Genomic DNA, 25,543 nt, shown 5'->3' on the forward strand with positions numbered 1-25,543 from the left:
TATTGGCATACTGTCTTCTCTCTGATTTATGCTCAATAATCCTATCTTTGAGCCTACGCGTTGTTTTACCAACATAATATGATTGGCAAACAACACACGTTGCCATATAAACTACATTAGTAGAATTACAAGTTGCTCTAAGACTAAATTTATATGTATGTTTAGTACTCGGATGAATATAGGTGACAGAATCCAGAGTATCAATTAAATCCGAACAGCAAGAACAATTATGACACTTAAGTGCCAAAACAAGAAGCGGAACACAAGGGCCTATCTAAGTTAGGAACAATAGGAGGACGAAAGTCCTTATAGCATAATATGCTTTTAAGATTTCTCATATTCCTATAACTAAAAAACGGTTTATTATTCAGTATTTTAGAAACATCAGGAGACGCCATTAAAACAGGCCAATATTTGTATATTACTCGCTTAACAAGAGCAATCTTGTTAGAAAAGTGGTAACATACCTAATCCCATTATATGTATTAACATTTTGTGTTGTAACAATTTGAACCTCACTTCCTTGGTTTTGCACATTCCTGAAGTAAGGTAAATAGAGTACATCTATTACGAGTAACAAAATCCTTAAGCTCCATCAACATAGTGTCATCATAACCACAATCAACAAAAAGTACATTAAATATTTCATCATCAGTATTAAGCCTACTAGCTCTAATAAACTGAGACTTAACTACGCCCCAAAAAACATGTGGGGCGTGCATACTATTGGCATGTATGTATCTTCCAATATGTGTCTGCTTTTTGCGAATAGTAGTATTAAGAAACCCATCTTTTGAAAAGATTTTAACATCAAGAAATGAAACTTCATTTTTAGATATGGTTGATTTAAATTTTAAAAACGTAGTAGTTTAATTTAGATATGATATAAATTGTTGCAAGCTAGTATTAGAACCTTTCTAGATCAAAAAACAATCAACAAAACGTTGATAGAACACAATATGTGTATCCAAAAAGTCATTCCCATCATGCACATGCTGCAATTCCCATTGGTACAACACCAAGTTGGCATATGTGTTGGCCACAGGGGTACCCATAGCCACACCATTAATCTGTAGGAATGGCTGTTGGTTAAATATAAATATATTATTATTTAGTACGAGATCCAAGAGAAGACAAATATTCTGTACAAAATCAGTTATAGATTTCTGAGTTGTTAAGAATTCTCTAATGGACTCAATACCATACAAGTTGGGAATAACAGTAAATAACGATACGATGTCCAACGTTACAAAGAAATATTCATCCCTATTATATGAACTAGTATTAGAAAAAAACCAAGCAGACAATTTAGTCAAAAAGTCCCCAGTATCCTTAAGCACAAAATTACATTTCTCTAAAAAATGAAATAATTGTTTCTGGAGGTACACTGAGATAGGCTCAGTGACCCATCCATTGCCAGAAACAATGGGTCTCATTGGAGGGTTCAACATGCACTTATGTATTTTAGGGAGCCCGTAAAGTTGTGGTATAACAGGGCATGGCACAGAAAAGAAGTGAAACAAATCCAAATCAAGATCATTATTAAGTTGCAGGTCATAAATACAAAGATTAACATTAGTGATATGTCTTTTGACATCCAAAAAGCTAATCACTTTAAAAGCTGAATGGTCTTCAAGCAACTTTCCCACTGATAGATTATAATGAACCCTATCCATGATAACGATGGCTCCACCCTTATCTGCCTGCTTAATAATGATATTGTCATTACGTCTTAGGCAATCCAAAGCTAGATATTGCTCATGACAAATTATAACTCATTTCAACTCCACGAGTATTATAACATGTCCTAAAATCAACCTCACATACATCATGAAAGGCAACAGTAATGGGTACGTTCACAGGAATGAATGTGCTACGTTTTTTACAAGTATTAGTAAACTCAATATTATTATTAAATATTAATTTCAAGTTCAAAGTTCTTAAAAACATTTTAAGGTCAGTTAAAATACTAACTAAATCCAAAGTTCCAACCGGAATAAAGTTCAAACCCCTAGATAGAAGGGATAAATGAGATTCAGTTAGTACAAAAGAAGAGAGGTTTAAAATTCCTCTTACTATCTGCGAATGTTCTTGCCCTGTCTTATAGGGCTGTCATTCTTCCGCTTCACCGAGCCCGTTACATGCCTCGTGAGAGAAGAATCCCTTATCTTCTGATGATCTTGTACGCGTTCCGGCTTGTCTAGCTGAAAACACTTCTCCGTGAAGTTTAAAGTTGACTGATGCGTCGTCTTCGTTACTAGCTGAACATCCATATTCGAAACCGAAGTGTTGGCTGGAACCCCATTTACAGGCGTAACTACGGCGTCATGCATAGTGGGAGTGGTTATAATCTCCGATGAAGTTAAAGCGATATTGCCCATTTGCAAAGTCTCAGCACAAGAATTCAAATCCGAATTAGGTGTCTGAAAGGTGTCCAGTGCCCTAATGGACGCACTATCATGAAGTTTATAAATAGATACATTTGTCACACCATTTTTTGGGTCATTTCTCGGCCAAGAAAAAATATGGCCCAAACGAAAGTCATTAATATCTCTAGACAGCTTCCGCTTTTTAGCAATTTCTAGTTTGTCATCCAGCTCCCGAAACTTATCAAACAATGACTGATACGTGGGGAGCATATCAGAAAAACAGGACATACATTTCAGCTCATCATCCAACTTGATAATTTCATTTTTTAACTCTTGCTCAACAGTACAAAAGTACTCATTCATTAGTGTCATATAGTCTAAGCTGAGTTTCAAATTGAGCTGCTGCCAGCGTTTCAGTAATTCGGGATAACCATTGCCATAGGATGGCATCTTCAAGATTCTAAGACCACGCGGGTACAATTCCCATCTTGAGATAAGCACAAAAACTAAATCTCTGCCACTGAAAACGCTTGAACGAGCCGACTTTTCGCTCAAAAAGAATAAGTTTGTGATTAAATGTAGCAATATCACCTTTAAGTGAAGCCGCATTATCTTGATTAGCCTGTGTTCCAATATCAGAAACAATAGCAGAAACGAAGTCCAACAGAGGATTCACCTCTTGCATAAGAAGCGACTGTAGTGATTCCATATTAAATGACTGGCTGCAAATGTCAGGCTATTTAATGGTATTACCCAACGAACCAGCAGAACTAGCAGGAACAACGTAAATAGCTGAAAACACTCCAAAGAACACAAAACACGTTGGATAAAGAAACTTTATAGAACGCAAAGCTTTCGGGAAGAACCCTTTCTCAATACTGAATACAAACATACAAAACAGCAATTGCTTATATACATGCCCAAAGACACATGACCGCAGCCAAAATCATGTGACAATACTCGCATTTAAAATCTTGAAATTTTAAATTGACATAAATAAAAACATAATAAAACATGATCCTTATATAATTAAACAAATAATACCTAAAAAGTATATAAATACTCATATAATCATTTCATATTACGCTGTAATCTAGTGAGAATAGGCTTAATACTAACAGTGTTATTAATGCCCGGAGGATGGTCAGCTCCCAGTCGTATGATCCACTGATATTCCTTAGTTTCCAGATAATTATTAATATCACCACCCCGCTTCAAAGGTACCACTAAATCTATCACCCTAAACTTAAATACATGTGCATTTCCACATGATTGTATATGTTTAAATAAGGCATTATTGGCATACTGTCTTCTAATCTCTGATTTATGCTCAATAATCCTATCTTTGAGCCTACGCGTTGTTTTACCAACATAATATGGTACATAATATGGGTACCCCTGTGGCCAACACATATGCCAACTTGGTGTTGTACCAATGGGAATTGCAGCATGTGCATGATGGGAATGACTTTTTGGATACACATATTGTGTTCTATCAATGTTTTGTTGTTTGTTTTATGATCTGGAAAAGTTCTAATACTAGCTTGCAACAATTTATATCATATCTAAATTCAACTACTACGTTTTTAAAATTTAAATCAACCATATCTAAAAACGAAGTTTCATTTCTTGATGTTAAAATCTTTTCAAAAGATGGGTTTCTTAATACTACTATTCACAAAAAGCAGACACATATTGGAAGATACATACATGCCAATAGTATGCACGCCCCACATGTTTTTCGGGGCGTAGTTAAGTCTCAGTTTATTAGAGCTAGTAGGCTTAATACTGATGATGAAATATTTAATGTATAACTATTGGAGATGTATCAAGATTTTGTTGATTGTGGTTATGATGACACTATGTTGATGGAGCTTAAGGATTTTGTTACTCGTAATAGATGTACTCTTTATTTACCTTACTTCAGGAATGTGCAAAACCAAGGAAGTGAGGTTCAAATTGTTACAACACAAAATGTTAATACATATAATGGGATTAGGTATGTTACCACTTTTGCTAACAAGATTGCTCTTGTTAAGCGAGTAATATACAAATATTGGCCTGTTTTAGTGGCATCTCCTGATGTTTCTAAAATACTGAATAATAAACCGTTTTTTAGTTATAGGAATATGAGAAATCTTAAAAGCATATTATGCTATAAGGACTTTCGTCCTCCTATTGTTCCTAACTTAGATAGGCCCTTATGTTCCACTTCTTGTTTTGGCACTTATAAGTGTCATAACTGTTTTTTTTTATTGTTCGGATTTAATTGATACTCTGGATTCTGTCACCTATATTCATCCGAGTACTAAACATACATACATATAAATTTAGTCTTAGAGCAACTTGTAATTCTACTAATGTAGTTTATATGGCAACGTGTGTTGTTTGCCAATCATATTATGTTGGTAAAACAACGTGTAGGCTCAAAGATAGGATTATTGAGCATAAATCAGAGATTAGAAGACAGTATGCCAATAATGCCTTATTTAAACATATACAATCATGTGGAAATGCACATGTATTAAGTTTAGGGTGATAGATTTAGTGGTACCTTTGAAGCGGGGTGGTGATAATAATTATCTCGAAACTAAGGAATATCAGTGGATCATATGACTGGGAGCTGACCATCCTCCGGGCATTAATAATACTGTTAGATTTAAGCCTATTCTCACTAGATTACAGCGTAATATGAAATGATTAAATGAGTATTTATATACTTTTTAGGTATTATTTGTTTAATTATATAAGGATCATGTTTTATTATGTTTTTATTTATGTCAATTTAAAATTTCAAGATTTTAAATGCGAGTATTGTCACATGATTTAGGCTGCGGTCATGTGTCTTTGGGCTTGTATATAAGCAATTGCTGTTTTGTATGTTTGTATTCAGTATTGAGAAAGGGTTCTTCCCAAAAGCTTTGCGTTCTATAAAGTTTCTTTATCCAACGTGTTTTGTGTTCTTTGGAGTGTCTTCAGCTATTTACGTTGTTCATTCAATAGCAATGGAAATCCTTATGAGGTATTTGCTTCCCACAAGAAATAGTTATTAACTTTTACTGACATCAGTCTGAGGCAAGAAAAAGTTTCCCCAACGGGGTACTTAGCTTTGTAGAAGACTTCGGTTCTGGATTCGGAATGAAAATCTCAGGAGACAGCTGACCGGCACTTGCTAACTGCTTTTGCTTCGGGCTCCACGAGGCAAGAAAGACTGAAGAAAATGGCGTTGGCTGCATCTTATATACCCCTGTCGCACTGACGTCAGGGAGGAGGCAACAGCAACCGACGCCGGACCAAGACTTTCGAATTCGGGCCGACTGGGGAACTGCCTGACGGCAGGATAACCCAAGTGTAACAACTGCAGCAGTGTAACACGATGAACATCTGCTGAATCCCAATTACTGGGCTACATGTTGCATATGTAAACATAATGTAGGCACTCCCTCAGTGTTTGTTGATAATGGATTGCAACTGTGAATGATTACTGGTAAGGAGAAGGGAAACACAGCAGCAATCCATACTGCCCTACCTCCAGTGGGCGAGTCAGATAGGTTAGATTTATAAAGTGTAGAAGTAATTGTATCAAGGTTTTAAATGTAAGCAAGCAGCACACATTTCACACTTTCTGTTCAGTAACATCCAACCTCCCCTTCATTTGCTGACAGCTGTATATCATTGTCATTTAATATCCTGAAACATTTTAAGGACAAAGATACAAAACACCTTAATGACTGCAAGCCTCAAAATACTGCTCAGATAACACAAGAATGAGCAACAAACATGGAGAGGTAAGACAGAGCTGCATTTTTGCAAGCAATAGTCATAAATGGCTTTGTGATCACTCAGTGCACTACATCTGAAATTAATACATGTACCAACAACTGTCATATGTTTTCAGTGTGGATGATGTTGCTGTTGGTTGCATGCACAATTTCAGTTCTCTGCTGCTCTGTGTGGCAGAGAGTGATAAGACACACACTTACTGTGTTTTGAATGCTCATTGCAGTGAGACTTCAAATCCAGATCTGTGTAAAAATATTTCATGTGTATCAACAGATATTTTGTAGCATTTATTTCATAGATTTATTTTCTAAATTTCAACTAATTTTCCCTTTTATAGATAAATCCAAAAATGCAGGCAACAGTACAAACACAGGTACGAAGTAGCATAAAAGCATTTAATCAGGTTAATACAACAAGGTATGCACTTTCACCAACGGCTTCTTCAGACCATATAAAACCTGACCCATTCATCTAAAATAAATATTCTAACAGCCAATCAAATAACAATCAAGTCAATCAATGGGATGTCCTTAAAGTAACAAAATACAGAGCATAAAAACCAGATAAACACGTTTCATGAAAATAAATACATTCCACTTAAAAATACATAGACATGCAAACATACACTTATAAACTCATGAAGTACATATAAATCTAATAAATATAATTATAAAATCAAAACTATTTAACTCTAATGTGCTTAGTCTTCAAAATAGGTTTCAGGGAGGCTTTTTCATTTATGCCCTTCCCCCATCAGTCCTAAGCCTGAAAATCCACTTGACCTCCCTATTCTCTGTACAATTCCTGTGGTCTCCTTCACAAACTGGGTGTAATGACATCTATAACTATAAATCTAAAGATATGTTCATCTCCTTTCGGCATAACATGCTTGGAAAGGGCATTATTATTGGAACGTACCCTGATGTTATAAAGGTGTTCACTAATCCTGTCCTTAAACATTCTATCCATTTTTCCTACATATGAGCCACATAACACGCAGTAAGCTAGATATACCACATGCTGCTTATGGCAATCAGCAGATACTTAAATCTTTGACCTGTACCTGGATGCACAAACTGGCCACTGTCATTAATACTCCCACAGAAGTTGAACATACCACATGGACTAGTAGAAAAATTCCTTGAAGATATATTAGTAGTTATGCCTCTGGGATAACATAACATTCTCTTCAGATTTAATTTGTTCAACAAGAAACCTGGGACATCCCCTGCAATATCTCTCAAGGTGGGGTCCACTGTTAATATATCCCAGTTCCTCTTAATCACATCCATAATAATACTAGTATTACTGGTGTAAAACAATGGTACCCTCATCTGATTCTCATTGGATTTCATGTGACCATTAAAAGTCAGTGAATCAGAAATAGGGGCATGCCGTTTGGTATCTCTCCCAACACCTTATCAACCTCAAGGTATGGTACCCCCATCAACTAATTTGCCCCTCAAACTGGACATCTCAGAAAGAAAACAGTCAATCAGATACATTAAGTTCTGATGTCCTCATCCCTTGACCCTTAATCACATTCTTAAAGACGTATTGTGGATGCATGCTATGCCTATGTAGTAAGGTGTTCCTATAACATGGTTTCCTATGAACACCTGTGTTAACCACGCCATTACCCAATCTCTGTGCAAAAACATCCAAATATGCAATCATAGATGGTGAACAAGCCAAGGTAAATTTCAAATCGCTAGTGACAGTACTTAGCTGTTCATAGAATATGGTCAGCTGCTCCTCACTGCCTCTCCATATGAGGAACAAATCATCAAAAAAACAACGGTAGAAAGGGACATATCTAGTATATATGTCAGTCCCAAACATGTAATCCTCTTCCCACAATGCCATAAACATGTTGGCGTAGCTATGGGCACATGATGTGCCCATAGCTACGCCATTCTTCTGTAAATAAATGGCACCATCGAACATGAAGGCATTATTTTCAAGGACAGTCTCCAAAAATAAACATAGTAGATCAATATGACTGCGACTACAGTCACTATGCTTAGCAAGATACCTCTGTACAGACTCAAAACCTTGAGCATTAGGAATGACAGTAAATAAAGATTGCACATCTAAAGTAACAAAATAATAAGTCAGTATCCACAGACAATGTACTAGAAAAATTATACAAATCCAGTAGAAACTGCTTACAGTCCTTTAAAACAAGTTTATTACTTTCTAAAGCTGGGCGCAGGGACTTCTCAATTTATATTGAGAAAGGTTCAGTACACCAGCCTCTTCCTGCTACTATATGTCTAAGGAGTGGTTTTATCCCACCTTTGTGTATTTTGGGGAGTCCTTGTATAGCAGGTATGAGGGGATATTCCAATTTCAAATAATTAAATAAGTCATATGAAATTAACTTCCTCTTTAAGATATCTTCCAACACATCAAGAATCCTATGTTCTAAGGCATGGACTTGCACCATTATCAATAGCAGAATAAAAACTACTATCATTCAACTTTGCTCTCAAAGATGCATCATAATCAGATCTATTCATAATCGTAGTAAGGCCGCCTTTATCCGTTGGTCTGATCACTATGGTATTGTCCTTTTGTAATTGTATCAAAGCTGCCCTCTGTCCTGTACTAAGATTATGCTTTCTATTCTTGGATCATGCTATATTATTGTCATACAGTTGATATAAATCATTTTCCACCAGTCTATTAAAAGCATCAAACAAAGGATGTGAACTGGGAATATACAGGCTAGGTTTTTTAAAACAAGAATCATTTGCACCCACAATATTACCAAATTCAAAATTTCAACAACACATTCCTGCTAAAAAGTTTGATATCAAGCAAAGTGTCAGTCAAGTCACTTCTCTTAGTCGGAATAAAGGTTAGTCCCTCCTTCAAAACAGAGATCTCATCAACAGTCAGGACATGGTCAGAGATGTTCCATATATGTATACTGTTGATGGTGACTTGACTGACACTTTGCTTGATGTCAAACTTTGATTTATATCAACTGTATGACATCAAGCACTTCAGTGGCCAGTGGATTAAGGGGACAGTGATGACAATCCCATGGGTGAGGACTAGATTCTTACTGCCTCCATGTTTGACAGGCATGAGCTTGCACTGTCCCCACCCTCACCCCAATCACGATGACCAATACATAGCTCATTTCACACACTTGTCTTCATGACATACATGATTTGGTCCAAATGGCTATACAACATGAATGCATTATTGTCACCCTTCTTTGCAGAGATGACTGTCTAAATTCCACTAATCTTCTGTACATATTCTCATTTTACACTACTGAAGAAATGGATAGCTATGGTTCTTTCCTGCCTCCCTCCTGCACAGTCATATATTGCGTTCCCTTTGTTCTTCACCCTGATTGCCCCCAATTTCACCATTTTACTATCTACCCCATTTTAACACCTATAATTTAGTCAAAAATCAGAAGCACACACAGCACACAAGTATCAAAAAAACAAGGGAGCCCTTCATTTTTTGGTTTCTATGTTTGTACGGAGTTTGAAATTGTGCACTAATGCCAAGTGACAGTGAAAGTCTTTCTTGGATTGGTTACCTCCGTGCAATGCCACTTAAACATGCTGTGCTAGGTCAAAATACACTAACACATGGCGAAGGTAGAATAAAGTAAAATGTTGCTGCATTATCAACTTATGTAAAAGTATTACATACACCTGTACCACCTGGGCTGAAAAAGAAATATGTCAATGTATTTACACCTGCTGCCACAGAGTCAGCTAAGCAGCAGGTGTGTTTCATCCACCCAATACTAGCTCTCATAATTTTAGCGATGTGCCTTGCATTTGCTCACTGCTTAATTACATGCAAAAAAGGGAAAGCAGTAGAAATGTGCACCCCGCACATGCAAATACTTTCCCAACCATCTTGCAAACCAGCTGCTTGGCGGTGCGCTATGCAAAGTGGACAATAGCAGGTATTACTTTTGTTTATTGTCCATTTAGTGTTCATGACAAACTACATGTGGAAACAGGGAAAAAACCCAGAAAAAACAAAGGCCCTATCTAAGACAATGTCACATTTACAATGCAGCCATCTGTTACCTCCCACATGCACTGCAATCCTAGTCTCTCAGTATTTGTTCACAAGTATTTCAACTACACTACATAAATTAATAAATGTGTTATATACCATGCACATCTTTAGAATGGCAATGCACATTCAGACTTTCCAGTACTTGCAGTACTGTGGACACCTGTTTGCATATAGTTTGTAAAGCTGTCTCTCAAAGTATACCTGCACATTGGAACACAACAACCAAATACTACACAATGCACACTCATCAATCTGGTAACATGCAGAACTTGAAATATCTTGTCCGTTCAACATGCTTAAACATCCATTTCATGCAGACCTCACAACATAATCGCTCAAAATGCCAGTGCCAATGTCATCCACTATAACTTGTCCTGCAGTCTTATAAAAATCAGACTTACTCTGTGACGCCTGCATAAAGTAGCGTGTTCTCCAGTCTATGTCCTTAGATAGGTAGGGGTTCTGTTCTCACTGCAGTCAACTGGGAGGTGTGTACATGTGTATCTATGTAGTCAGAAAAGCATATGTGTGTATCCTGCAGTTACGACTCCAATCCCACGGACTGTCAATTTTTTGACACTTGCACATGCCTACACATTCATTTAATGCTGGTCTCCCAACATCTTCACCCCAACATCCACTGCTAATGCCATCCACCAAGATGTCCTGCAGCCTTGTAAAAGTCAGACTTGTGCTGTGGTGCGTGCGTAAAAGTACTGAGTTCTCCTGTCTGTGTACTTAGATAAAGTAGGGGTTTTATCATCACTTCAGTCAATTGAGGTGTGTGTGTGTATTTGTGCACTTGCTTGACATTAGAGAGAGCGTGTTACACCAGCATGTGGACACTGCTGTCATCAGCTATAGCTGATTTGCAGATGTGCAGTATTCCGATCACCGTAGGGTCAGAGAATGGCGTGTAGGTCAGGCACAAGTCACTTTATCCTATGTGATCTACATATGTCAAGGCATGGTTTATAGGGCCTGTATTTCCTTGGTGAGAAATCATGGACTTTATCTATATGGATATTAGTAATAGCCCGGCTGTGTGAGTTATTAATGCTAAATCTATGACTTTTACATATGTTAAATGTCCTGACAGAGGTCAGTGAGGGCATGCATGCTGAAACCACCATCATCCTGTGGAACTTGACCAGGCCGAGGCATATGACAAATCCATACTGAGGCATTCATTCACTCAACATTGTCAGATGTGGCCTTAAACAGCTGTATCACCAAGTGGGTAGACCACTGGATCACACATGTAGCATCTAAATATGTTGAAGTGTGTGAAGTGACGTACATCTCTGATCCAGTGATCAGGTCTGCACATTAGGGATGTCTGCTAGGCCCTTTCCTGTCCATTATGTAAGTCACAGATATCAAGACTGACAAACATCCTGTGTCCAAACAGCTGTCTGGAGGACTACAGATTGTAAGCAATCATTGACACTGTGTGTATTATACTAACATCACAACTAGAATCAACACACACCAAAGATTGCTGCTGTAGCCACGACAACACATGAGGTGAAGCAAAAACATGGGGGGATTTGTTACATCATTATCCTAGGTTTGTATATTTGTGTTCATAAAGACATCAGACCATATAAAGCAAACAAACTCTTATGTGACCTGCATCCTGGGGTAGATGGTATGTGAAACATCCACAAGCATGTGGCCACAGTGGTGAGTACTCCCCTTGCATGTTACCCAACTACTATGTGCAGGACATCCAAATCAAAGGCCATAATAGGCCATAATACCACCACAAATCACAGCCCTCATCACACTAATAACAGAGTAGAAAGCACCCTTCTTCATGTACCTCCCTACACATCTTCCAGTGATGTGTAACTGAAGTGCAACACCTTTGCCACACTGAGCTGCCACATATCTTCGCAATTTATTTTTCTTGCATAAGCATTACTATGTGATAGTGCGGAACACCCATCAAGGTGTTGTACCAGATGCATGTGTGATACCTATTCTAGTGATGCTCACAGTACATACAATATTGATAGCATGGGCTATATTCATGACAGTGTGGATTATGCCATACATATGACATGCACACCAGTGAACTAGCCTGGATTTATCATAATGTCTCATGCAGGTACAGCAGTGTCCCTCCTAACACCACCAGCAGATGTTACAGTGTCAGGATGGTGTGCTTGACTACCCTCAGACTGCTGCCACATCATAATATCATAATAGTCGTACAAGCAGAACAGTCTATGATCACTCAGAATCACATAAGACACATGGTATTACTGGTGGTATTATTCTGATATTGTCCACAATTGTGAGTGCTTCTTTTACTGTTGTCCATGGGCCTATAACTGTCTCACACTTTTTGGAGACCTCTGCTGATATTACACTCGTATTCAGGCATATCAGTTTACACAGCTTCACAGTATGCACCCGACCCCAACTGTATATTACATTCCTAATAGATGTCTTTTCCATTGTGAGATAAGCATCCTGACGAACAAAGACATATCTTCGCCACTGTTATGGTATCTTGTCTGACAGTCACATGATGTACAGTTTCACTGTGAAGCCTGTATTGTACCATGCGGATATGTGATTAGTGTTCCTGCTACAACTGTCTTCCATTTGCATTCCCTCATCTGCTACACATTACAACGTTTAACCCGTCCTCTTTCTCTGTGTTCATTCCTACAATTCATCTGTCTGTCCCTATGTAATACAAACACTTCCTCTCTTTTAAATGACAGTCCAGTCCATGTACCCTTACAGATCATTCACCTAATTTTGTACCAAATGACTTAAATGGGTTTTCACAGTACTCTGCACTATATACACTGTCCTATACTGCTATACTGTGCTTGGAACATATATATTACTATATGATCATCCTTGCTAATCACTGTGGCATTCCACGTAATCACACTAGATTGCAGCAAGGGTAACAAGTTCACTATCATTGTAGCACTACAAGGTTTTCTGGCTGCCAGCACTTTTTTGCCTACCACAAAACCACACCTGTTTACATTTAAACATGGTGCGTGCCACAACTATATAATTACCAATGTTGCTCACCGCACAAACGTTTAAACACTGTGTAGGCTTCGCACAAAGCCTACACGGAGTTTCCTGAATTCTACTATACACCTTTTTTTTTTTTTTTTTTTTTTTTTTTATATATATTATGGACATCCTGACATAAGCTATGAAAACATTTCAAATTCATTTTTTTCCTAATTCAGTTATTCTAAACTGCAACAAGAGTTTTCACTGTAACTGTACATTTGAATTTTGATAAATATAGTCTTTTCAATGAGATACATTTCTTCTTTCACATTTATTGAATTAACTTTTCTGCTAATGCAAATGACAAAGATTATTTCACAGAAAGCTTCAGGTCCTATACATATTAATGCCCCAATGTCAAACTGAAAGCTAATGGCATAACGTTGTCTAAAACAAAGTAGCTACTGATTTGCTGTTTATACTTTTTCAGTTTCATCACAGGCCTTTTTCTCTAGCTCTCAACAGGTCCGGTCTGTCTCCTCTGCACCTGCATATTCTTTTCTTTCTGCATTCTTTCACTGGAACTTGCTAATGCTGCTGCATAAGTGTTTACTCTGAAAATTCCTTCTCTTTACAATTCTTTGCTCCATCCTCCTGCAGCTCAACTTAGAGCATGCCCTTGAAACCAGTCACTCTACTGGCCAGACGTGCCCCCTCTATGTCCATGTCACTGTCTATAGCACCCTTATGTTGATCTATAATATCCTCACTACCAAACAGTGGATTACTACATTCCACTGCATGGTCCCAGATTCTTCTAAGTGCTGCTTCATCCATCTTTTTTTTTTTTTTAAAGAGAGTGTCATCCAGACCCCCTGATGTCACAACATTCACCTCCAAAGCATTTTTTCCCCTCTGAGTAACTGTTCTATTTTCTCCTTCTCCAGCTTATCTCCACTCACAGCCTCCACCTTGGATTCAGTGATCTCAAGTAACAGCCTTCTGGCACCACCTAGTGATCACCTCACAAAGAGTACTTTAACATTTATATTAATTTTATAACTGGTCTTGTAAAATTCATCACAAAAAATCTTTTGCTTCAAAACAAGTTTAAAACCTTTTTCTTATGTCTTTTATTGTCTTTTCATTTCTTCAATGGGCACACCATTTTGTCTAAAATCAAACTATACCATTCTTTTTTTTTCTTATCCCCATCAATATCACTTTAACTTTTATTTCAGTTTTTGTCTTATTCTTCCATCCTATACATTTTCTTTTCTCACTTTTCTTCACATATATTTTTCATATAGTTTCTTTTATATACCTAGTCTTTCTTTTCTCTTTTGCCTTACCCAAGATAAATGTATAAATGTGAAATGCACCACCGGATTTTTTTTTATTCAAATCACGTTCTTTAGTATAAATGATCTTTCTCTCATGCTTCTGCCTTGAACTCCAAACGAAGCTAAAAAAAAACTTCTTAAAACTCTTCATTTGAGTGAGAAACGTATATTCTTTCTAAACGTGCTACTTTTCCTAATACTCAAGTATTCAGCATATATGTCCTTTTATGAAATAGGCAAAAACATTTCCACTAAGCTAACATTTAATTTTATTCATTATTTCTCTCCATTGACTTCTTAAACCTTCATACTCACCAAATGTTACTACCAAAACTTTTACTTCCTTTCTTGTAAAATTTATTCCATTTATTTTTCCTCACCAAATTCCTTACACTTCATTTTTAACTGCAGACCAACTTTAACAGCTTTTTCTTATTACAGCCTCACTTATGCAGCCCTTGTTTTTATTGGAACTAAATCTATTGGAACTAAATCATCTACATATGGTCTACATATTGGAAATACATTTCTTTCAGTCTTGTATCTTGCCTACCTCTTTTCATACTTGCAGGCATTCGTTACTAATACAAACAAGAACACTCATTAGGTATCCCTGTTTTACTCCTGTCTTAATACCCCCCCAACACATCCATTAATTTATCATAACTTGTACTGATGGACTTTCATAGCATTTCCTTAATACACTGATACTTTTCTCCTTTGCTATATACCTGTAAAACCTTCCACACTGGCTCACTTTGCTATATACCTGTAAAACCTTCCACACTGGCTCACTTTATCAACTGCTTCAGCTATGTTACATGTTTCAGTCTTATCTCTATTTGCTTTCAGTACAGGTCTCTACTACTACTTTCATTACAATTTATTCCTTAATTTCCTTCATCTCTCTTCCTTTTATACCCTAAATTCCTTCTCCTAATACCTCATCCAATACTTACTTCATCCTTTTTTTGTAAGTATTTTCATAAATATTTTATGGTCAGTATTCCCTAGTGTTACAGGCCTCCATGTTTTTTTTTCATCCCTTTTCCATATAAAATGTTTCACTCTATCATTACGTCTTTTTTCAATTATACCTTCCTTCAGACATTACTTTAACATTTGTTAAAAAGTTCTCTCATCTTTATTAATTTCCTTATAATACTCATTACTTATACCATCTAATCCTGGCACCAATTTATTCTTACCTTCTTTTATCACCATCTCTATTTCATCTACTGTTGTACAATTTTCTAAAAATGTCCTTGTATACAAATATATATACATATTACACTTTCCATTCTTCTTGTCATCCAGTTCCTCTTTTTCATAAGCTTTCACTGTAAAATATACTTCCACTTCCAAAATATTTTCGTTTGTATTTCATATTTCCTTTGCCATCCACGATAGCACCATCTTTCCTTCTCATTTCTTTTTCTAAAAATGGGAAACATCCTCTTTCATTCATTTCAGAAAAAAAATCTTTTGTCCATGTGACATAATTTTTACTTTTTCTCTATTCTTGTCATGCATCTGAGTTTTCTATTCCCCTTATTTTGTTGGTTACTTTTTTCCTCTCTTGCAATTCCATAAGTCTTCAAATTTCATATTCTTTTTTATTCATCTTTCATACTTATGCTTATACATTACCCTCCACTGTGTAAAGTTTTTACAAAATTATCTCATTGTCGTATCTTTCCATAATCTCTCTCTTATTCATCCTTTTAAACTCTGCAGTTAATCTTGTTAACCCTTTTCCCTCCTTTATTTGTTTTCCCCTATTCAAGACAGTGCTCTATGACCTGAAAACGGTCATCTGTACTTTCCTGTTATTTCTTCAATGTATTTAGCGTAAACTACATATTCAGTTTCAGTCTCTAATATCTTCCTTTTATAGGTCCATTTTCTATTCTTTCCTACTTTTTAATCTCTGCATTTTAATTCCATTAACGTCTTAATATCTTGTGCCATTTTTCCCTCTTCTTTCAAGTTACAGTTAAAATCTCCTACAGTCACCACTGACATATTTAATAACATGGTTTTTAGATTTCTTCAAACTGTTTTCTCTTGGTCATATTAGTATGTGCACAAATCACTATTAATCTTATGAATTTTTATCTCATTTTCACACCACTACCCTTCTATCTAAAATTCTTATTTCTGCATTTTTATAACTCCAATTCCAGAACAGCTGTCATTTCCTATCAACCAATCCCCCCCCCCCCCATACTGCCTGTATTCTTTTCTTTTTTCTTCTTTGTTACATCTGGTATCTAGCAAGCAAAATAAAAAAAAATCCAAATTTCTTACACCATTCTACCACCAAACCTCTTTTACGCTATTCACATTTCATGTTAAAATTCCTATATAATTTCACGTTTTGTGCTTTACTTCCAGATCTTTTTCTTTTCCTCCTAACTCTTCAACCAAGTGACTTTCACTATCTTGTTCCCATTCTTCTAGTCTCCATTTCTCCCTATTCTTTACTTCCTACAACTGCAAATTTAGTGTCTTCCAGTATATTAGCCTTGCTCTGAACGATTTCTTCCCTAACTAACTCTTAATTGTTTAACCTTTCTTCAGTATCCCCTTCTTTCATATGACCTTCTCTTTCAACATCTTCTGCAGTAATATTTTCTGTTGGTCTTTCTTCATCTTCCCAGTCATCTACTCTTTCCTTTTCTAATATGGAACAGGAAAACCAAAAGTGCCCAAACTCCTTACATTGTCTACAAAAAGGCTTAGTTTTTTTTTTTTTTTTTTTTTTTTTTATGTCCTCCCTCCCTGCACTGGCCACACCTTTGTCTAGTACAGTCTTGTAATAAATGACTTTCATCCCAAAGAAAGTTGCCTTGGGTTGACCCCAGTACCTGACAAACTATTTCTTACTATTCACAATTATTGTATTTGAAATATGTTAATTTTCCTATCCTTACCATAGTTATCCACACTTTCCAAACCCCAGTCTACACATCTCTTTAATCACATTTTAACTTTATGCACTTTACTATATAATGAAGGGGGAAAAAAATAGTGTTCATTCCAACTGAAGTCCTAAACTGTACATGTATTTTCTTTTTATTTTAGTTGCAGTATATAGCTCTGAGTTTTTCCAAGGTGCTGTCTTTTTTCAGTCTCTGGTACATTTTCCCAGCAAGTTAAAGCTTTTACATATCAAAATTCTAGCTCCCAAATAAATTAATGCTCTTATATCTTTCATGTTAAACCTTAATGGCAGAATAACACTATAATATACATCATAAACCACCAAAATTCTCGAAAACTGTTGAAATACCACACAAAGAACGACTCCGTTGCAATTTTGTAAAAGATTTAATCCAATGGTTGTAGTCTCCTTCAATAACACGAAAAAACACACTTCTATTCTCTCCTCTAGCGCCTCGGCAAAAAGCCTTTTCAGAGTAATTGATTCCCTGAAGCACACAATTAACCATTCTTTTATACACCTACTATCACACACTAATTATATACAATTATTCAATCCACTTATTCTTACACTCTCTTAAAAAAACAGAACAAATAAAATTGCAGTAAAATGATGTGTTTTTAACAAAACTGCATTACAGCAGACTTTTCCATGAACAGTCGCTATTCAGATCATTTGGTTTGAGCGTATTAAATTTTAATATAAAATATAATTCCTTCTTCCTAAGTATTTGTTTTATTGATTTTTCATTTAAATACTTTAAATTCCCAATACTATCTAATACTGACACCTTCAAATTTTCCACCTTTCCCCCATGATACTTCAAAAAATGCCCTGCCAAAGGGCTGGTCTCCTTATTTTTTAAAATATCCCTTACATGTTCCTTTATCCTACATGCCAGTGTTCTTTTTGTCTCCCCAACATAAAACTTTTTACAACCACACTCAATTCCATATATTACTGCCATGGAATTACAATCATAATTTCCCTTTATTTCAAATGCAGTATTATTGATTTGATGAAATTCTTTTACAATAAACTTACAAATAGTACATTTTCCACATTTCTTTGTTCCATATTCCTTAACTTGAGACAACATTGGCTGATATACCATTCTAAACCTACTATGTATCAAAAAATCTTGTATATTTCTCCCCCTGCGATATGAGAAGACTATATTTTTGTTGTTTAAACACTCTACTTCCTTTTGCACTAGCTTCCAACTATTTAAAACATAATATTGAACATTTTTGGACGCTATAGAAAAAGTAGAAACAAAATATACATTCTCCTTGTTATCCTGAGTTGTGTTCCACACCCCCCCAGGATAACACCTACCACATTTTTTAACTTTATCCAAACTCTGATTTATATTATATTTATTGTAGCCCCTTTGTATAAATTTATTACATTAACTATAGCATTACTGCACAATCTATTTACCCTATTTAATTCTGTGTAGGGAATAGCTTTCATAATATGCAAGGGATGATGGCTGCTACCATGTAATACAGAGCCACTCCCTTGAAATTTCCTGTGTATTTGATACTCTATTTTTTGTTCTTCTTTTCCCATAATAGAGATATCTAAATATTGCACTTCTTGGCCCATCTGTAGCCCATCAAATTTAATATTCATTGAATTATCCTGTATTTCAGTTAAAAAATTGCCAATTTCCGTTTGTCCCCCTTTACATATGAACACTAAATCATCAATATAACGATAGTACATCTGTACATATTTTTCAAAAAATGCATTAGTATATATGTATTTATCCTCGAAAAATCCCATAAATACATTTGCATAACTCGGGGCAAAGGCTGCCCCCATGGCAGTGCCCTGTTTCTGTTTATACATGGAACCATTGAATTCAAACATATTAGTCAAACACATATCAAACAATTCCATTACATAATTCACCACACTTTCATTGCCCAAAAAATACTTAATAGCCATCTTTCCATCTTCATGTCTTATGTTCGTATAAAGACTCGCCACATCTATTACCACAAAATACATATCTGCCTTCCAATATACATCTTTTATCTTTGTAATAAGGTCAAATACATCCTTAATATAAGATGGTAATTTACTCACAATGGGCATTAAATACTGATGTAGAAACTTAGAAATATTTTCTAAATATCCATTGGTTGCTGACACTATTGGTCGTCCTGGTGGAGGAAAGACCTTTTTATGTATTTTTGGAATGCAGTAGAAACATGGCATTCTTGAAGTATTAATGTTGAATTTTTCTTTCACATCTTTGTAGGAAAAATAATGTAATCTGTACCCTTTATCTATAATGTGTTCATACTTCTTTTGTGCCTCATTGTACTGTCTCATATCTATAACTTCATAAATATTCTCATTATTCAAGTGTTCATAACACATCTCTAAATACTGTTTCACATTTAATGCTACCAATTTCCCTCCTTTGTCTGAAGGTTTAAATATTATTTTATCGTTTTTACTTAAATTATTTAAACAGTCCCATTCCATTTTAGTTAGATTGTACTTTTTTAGCCTTTTATTTTTATTTTTAAATGCCTCACATTCCATTTCCACGTTATATGTTAGCGACTTTTGAAAATATCTAATACATTCATTAGTTTGAGGTGGCATATAAGTACTGACTATAGGAATTGAACTTGTGTTCAATTGTCTATACTCATTTATCTCAGTTTCCGAATTACAGGAAAAAAACTCTTCCTCACTGTTAGCTAATATAGTGGTGTTATCCGCTAACATAGTTGTATTATCCATTTCTTGTATATTTTCTACTAGGAAATCTTTTTTTGACCAATGAAACATTTCCATTAAATGTAATTTACGAGTAAAATGAAATATGTCTGCTTTTAACATATGTACCCTCGGAATGACTGTGGGTACAAATTTTAAACCTTTGTTCAAAACATTTACTGCGCATTCTGATAAATCACAGCCTGATAAATTTACTACATATTCATTTGTTTCATACTCACAACCATTTTTAGTCCCATTGTCCTTCCCATCTCCTTCTTTTACTGTTATTGTAGTTGTAACTCGCTCGCTGTTTCCCCTTCCCTCCCCCATTGTGCCCTTGTCCATTCCAACTGCGTTTCCGATTGGGACAGTTCTCAAGAAACGTATTCATCCCCTTCTGATTTCCTGGTTGGGGGAGTACTGGATAATCTTCATTATCCGTTTCTGCTTCCGTTTGCGACAGTCCGCTCTCCACCGAAGCATATCCTTCTCCTTCCCTTTGCATCTCCTTCTGCTCAAAATGTACGCGCTGCCGACGGATCTTCTGATTGGTGGAAAACAAGAACGCCCTCTTGTTCTCATAATCTCGCAGATCTCTGTGTAGTTTACTTTTTTTACGTTCAATCAATTCAGCTTCGTATTCATTCAACTGTTCATTAGTTTTCATCAGGAACTGATGTAATTCTTCCTGTTTGATTTTATTAGATATATTAATACACAGTACTTTTATATCTTCTCTCAATTTTGTTTTTTAAGTATGTCTCTCTCTATCAGAATCTTAACCCATTCTTTGCTGCATCTATGTGCCGCTGCTATCCACCTATCACAAAACTGTTTATCTTCCGAATTGGCAACATCAAAAGGTGTAGATGGATTTTTTATGCTACGTAAACCCCTCGGGGTGATGTCCAGTTCTTCATACCGTTGTAAGCTCTGTAAATTAAGAAACACTGAAGTTTCTTTAAACAATAATTTCTCAATTTGTATATAAGAGTCCCGGACCTCCGGAGCCAAAACAGTTTCTTTTTTCTTACCCACCCTTGAGAATGGGTTCTGTTGCCACAGTTTGCGATCTTGCTGCCATTTGTTATACAGTCCGGACACTGTATCTCCATTTAACACTTCTTCTCTACCTTGTACTGCTCCAGTATTCGCAGAATTACTGGCAGTATTCGTCACAGCAAAGAAACTTTCAATAGATTTCTGTGTATTGTCCATTACTGTTTCTCTAAACATTCGTGGTAAAGCTGCAAAAGAGTCACTAGCCATAATATCATAAACCACCAAAATTCTCGAAAACTGTTGAAATACCACACAAAGAACGACTCCGTTGCAATTTTGTAAAAGATTTAATCCAATGGTTGTAGTCTCCTTCAATAACACGAAAAAACACACTTCTATTCTCTCCTCTAGCGCCTCGGCAAAAAGCCTTTTCAGAGTAATTGATTCCCTGAAGCACACAATTAACCATTCTTTTATACACCTACTATCACACACTAATTATATACAATTATTCAATCCACTTATTCTTACACTCTCTTAAAAAAACAGAACAAATAAAATTGCAGTAAAATGATGTGTTTTAACAAAACTGCATTACAGCAGACTTTTCCATGAACAGTCGCTATTCAGACCATTTGGTTTGAGCGTATTAAATTTTAATATAAAATATAATTCCTTCTTCCTAAGTATTTGTTTTATTGATTTTTCATTTAAATACTTTAAATTCCCAATACTATCTAATACTGACACCTTCAAATTTTCCACCTTTCCCCCATGATACTTCAAAAAATGCCCTGCCAAAGGGCTGGTCTCCTTATTTTTTAAAATATCCCTTACATGTTCCTTTATCCTACATGCCAGTGTTCTTTTTGTCTCCCCAACATAAAACTTTTTACAACCACACTCAATTCCATATATTACTGCCATGGAATTACAATCATAATTTCCCTTTATTTCAAATGCAGTATTATTGATTTGATGAAATTCTTTTACAATAAACTTACAAATAGTACATATTTCAACTATAATATACATGTTCACAGCGTTATCACTTTTATGTTTTATTCTTAAAACAGATCACCTTCTCTGTGGCTGTTGAGAAACTGCAAATGTTTTGTCCTTTCGCTGTTCCTTCTTCCCTGCCTTGCTGCACCTTCCTAACAACTTTTTTTGTGACAACCCTACTGGGGGAGGTAAAACCTGAAAACTAGCTAATCCACCAGCCAAGAATATCTCAACTGTTTTCCCCTCACCAATGGTTTGTGTTTCCAATCTTTTAGTTTCTTTCTCCTACAATACTGTCTCTACCATGTCACTTCATCTTGCTTCTTCTCCTCGCTTGGAGCATCAAAACTATTAGTACTTGTGTCTCTAGTTTCCCATTTTCCAGTGCTGTAATAATTATTTCATCTCCTTCTCCTTCCATCAGAAAGTTTTCTCTTGCTCGTCTTTCCAGCTTTGTTGCACTCTCCTCCATCTTGGAAATTCCCTCAACTGCAGTAGCAGATCTCCAGAGCCACCAAGCAGCTCCACAGTGCTCTTCACTTCTCTGCCAAACAGTAGGGGAAATTAATGGTGCTTTGGCCAAATTTCCCCCAGTCAAGTAGGAATACCACTTCAGGTCTCCCCTGAAAAGAGGCCATTGCCCTAATGGGACTAACCCAGTCAAAAAAGTTGTGCCATCCTTCGGATATGTGAAACAGAGGCCCCATATGCCTGAGTTGGTGGTGGGTACCTCAGATGGATGAAAACGATTCCAAGGCACTTAAAGTTTCCCTACATTTTTTGAAAAGATTCTGAAGTCTTGATTGCAGCAGGATGAAAGCGCTTAATTTTATGCTTGTGGATTAATACATTAATTTTTGTGGTGTTTACGTGTTTCCACCACCACTGTTTTGTACCTGCTGAAAAGTACAGTTTTGTACCTACCATAAATGTAGATGTTCGAGGATCCACATTGCTGCAGTCCTAACAATTGGGTAGTCCGCTGTCCAGTCGGCCCGAATACCAAAGTATATGGCTGACGTCGGTCACGGCGCATTAGACTGACGTCAGTACGTCAGGGTACTAATGCGCATGACCGACGTCATATCCTCAGTCTTTTCTTGCCCCAGATGTCAGAAGACCCTAAAAAGACAAGGCCAAAACCAAAACACACCAAACATACCTGCACCAAAAATATATACAATATATACAAAGGTACCAGAATATAATCTCACCTACACAACCACCCCTAAACACAGAGGGGAAGGAGGGAGGGTAAATTGGACTGCAGCAATGTGGATCCTCGAACATCTACATTTATGGTAGGTACAAAACTGTACTATGTTCTTCATTCCACATTGCTGCAGTCCTAACAATTGGGTAGAATCCCAAAGCAGAGGTAAGGGAGGCTGGCAAATCATAAGGAAGCAGGAGCTGATAACATGCCTTGCAAAATAGCTGTGGCAAAACCAGCCCTAGACTTAGAGTAGAGAGGAAGGTGGTAATGCTTAGAGAAAGTATGCACTGAACTCCAAGTAGCTGCCTCCAAAATATCCTTAGTTGCCACCCCCCTTAGAAATGCTGTTGAAGTGGCAGTAGCTCTAGTGGAATGAGGCCTAATCCCAGCTGGAATCTCTTTGCCATGATGGGAATAACAAAATGCAATGCAAAACCCAATCCACCTAGAAATAGTTTGTTTTGACACAGGCTTGCCCTGCGAACTCAAAGCAAAAGAAACAAACAACTGCTGAGACTGCCTAAAATCCTTAGTCCTGCTTAAATAATAACGCAATTGCCTGTGTACATCTAAAGTGTGCAAAATCTTTTCCCCTTTATTTTGGGGATCTGCATAGAAAGTAGGCAAATGAATAGTTTGGTTTAAAGCCACACTAGAAACCACCTTAGGCATAAAGGAAGGATTAGTACGTAATGATACCCTATCCTTATGAAAAATCAAAAAAGGCTCAACCGCCATAAGGGCCTGTAACTCAGAAACCCTTCTTGCAGAAGTAATGGCAAACAAAAAAGCAGTCGTCCATGCCAAGTATTTCAGTTCAGCAGTAGCCGAGGCTCAAAAGGTTGTAGAGTAAGTTTCTCCAACACAAAATTGAGATCCGAAGCAGGAGTAGGAGCTCTACGTCGGGGTCTTATATTCTTTGCCCCTCTAAGAAATTGCTTGAACAAAGGATGTGAAAACAATGGTGGGTCACAATCATAGTGAGCTGATATTGCTGCAGCATGAATCTTAATGGAAGAGAAAGACAAACCTTTGTCCAATAACTCAGTAAGATATTGAAGAGCCACACTCAAATTAGGCTCAGAAATCTCCAAATTGTTTGCTGCACTCCAAAACAAAAATCTCTTCCATTTTTCTCGTACACTTTCCTTGTACTAGGTCTCCTGGCTTCCATAATCACATTTAAAACTTGCTGAGGAAGTTGAGACCTGCTGCCGTTCAAAACAGAATATGCCAGGCTGTTAGATGAAGAGTTTGAAGCTTGACATTGAGCAGATGACCGTCCCTTTGAGACAATAGGTGTGGAATCAAGGGTAAAGGCCATGGAGGCTTCCTTACCAGACTCCTCAGTAATGGGTACCAGTGCTGCGAGGCCAATCTGGAGCTATTAAAATCATCCTTGGCTTGTCTTGTCTGACCTTTAGAAGCACCTTTGGGAGAAGAGGCAGAGGTGGAAAAGCATACACATGAAGATTTTTCCAACTGAAAGAAAGAGCATCCACTTTCCAAGCTGTGTGATGAAATTCCTTGTGCAAAACTTTGGCAGCTGGTGGTTTAGTGGAGAAGCGAACAGATCTATGTCTGGAGTTCCCCATGACACTGTCAATTTTGAAATACATGAAGATCCAGTTTCCACTCGTGGGGATCCATGATTTGTCTGCTTAACACATCTGCTAAGGAGTTCTGTGCTCCGGCAGAAACCTTGCCTGAAGAGTTAGTTGCAAGCTGAGCGCAGTCTCCCATAAAATCATTGCTTGCCTGCACAATGGGTAAGAATGTGTTCCCCTTGTTTGTTGATGTACCACATGACAGTTGTGTTGTCTGTTAGAATCAACACCTGCCCTGGAAGAAGTAACTCCTTGAAAGCCATTAATGCAAACTGGACTGCTAACATCTCTTTCATGTTGATATGTAGATGCTGTAGTCTGGCAGGCCACTTGTCTTGTATCCACTTTCCATTTAGATGAGCTCCCCAAGCAATGTCTGAGGCATCTGTCGTTAGAATCTGACTCGCCTCTGTCCGGGTCACAGAGAGTCCCTTGTTTAGGTGACATTCCTGAGCCCACCACAAAAATTC

The 25,543-nt window shown here is 36.8% G+C and overlaps 1 protein-coding gene across 1 annotated transcript in view; it reads right to left on the bottom strand.

Annotated features, from left to right (window-relative positions):
- The window catches only part of RAB24 (RAB24, member RAS oncogene family), a 1,334,059-nt gene that overhangs the window by 981,938 nt on the left and 326,578 nt on the right, over positions 1–25,543 (bottom strand). The gene's annotated exons all lie outside the window — the stretch shown is intronic.

The sequence above is a fragment of the Protopterus annectens genome, chromosome 4.part0 (assembly GCF_019279795.1).
Source record: "Protopterus annectens isolate FY-2018-M chromosome 4.part0, PAN1.0, whole genome shotgun sequence".
In the NCBI taxonomy this organism is placed as follows: domain Eukaryota; kingdom Metazoa; phylum Chordata; order Ceratodontiformes; family Protopteridae; genus Protopterus; species Protopterus annectens.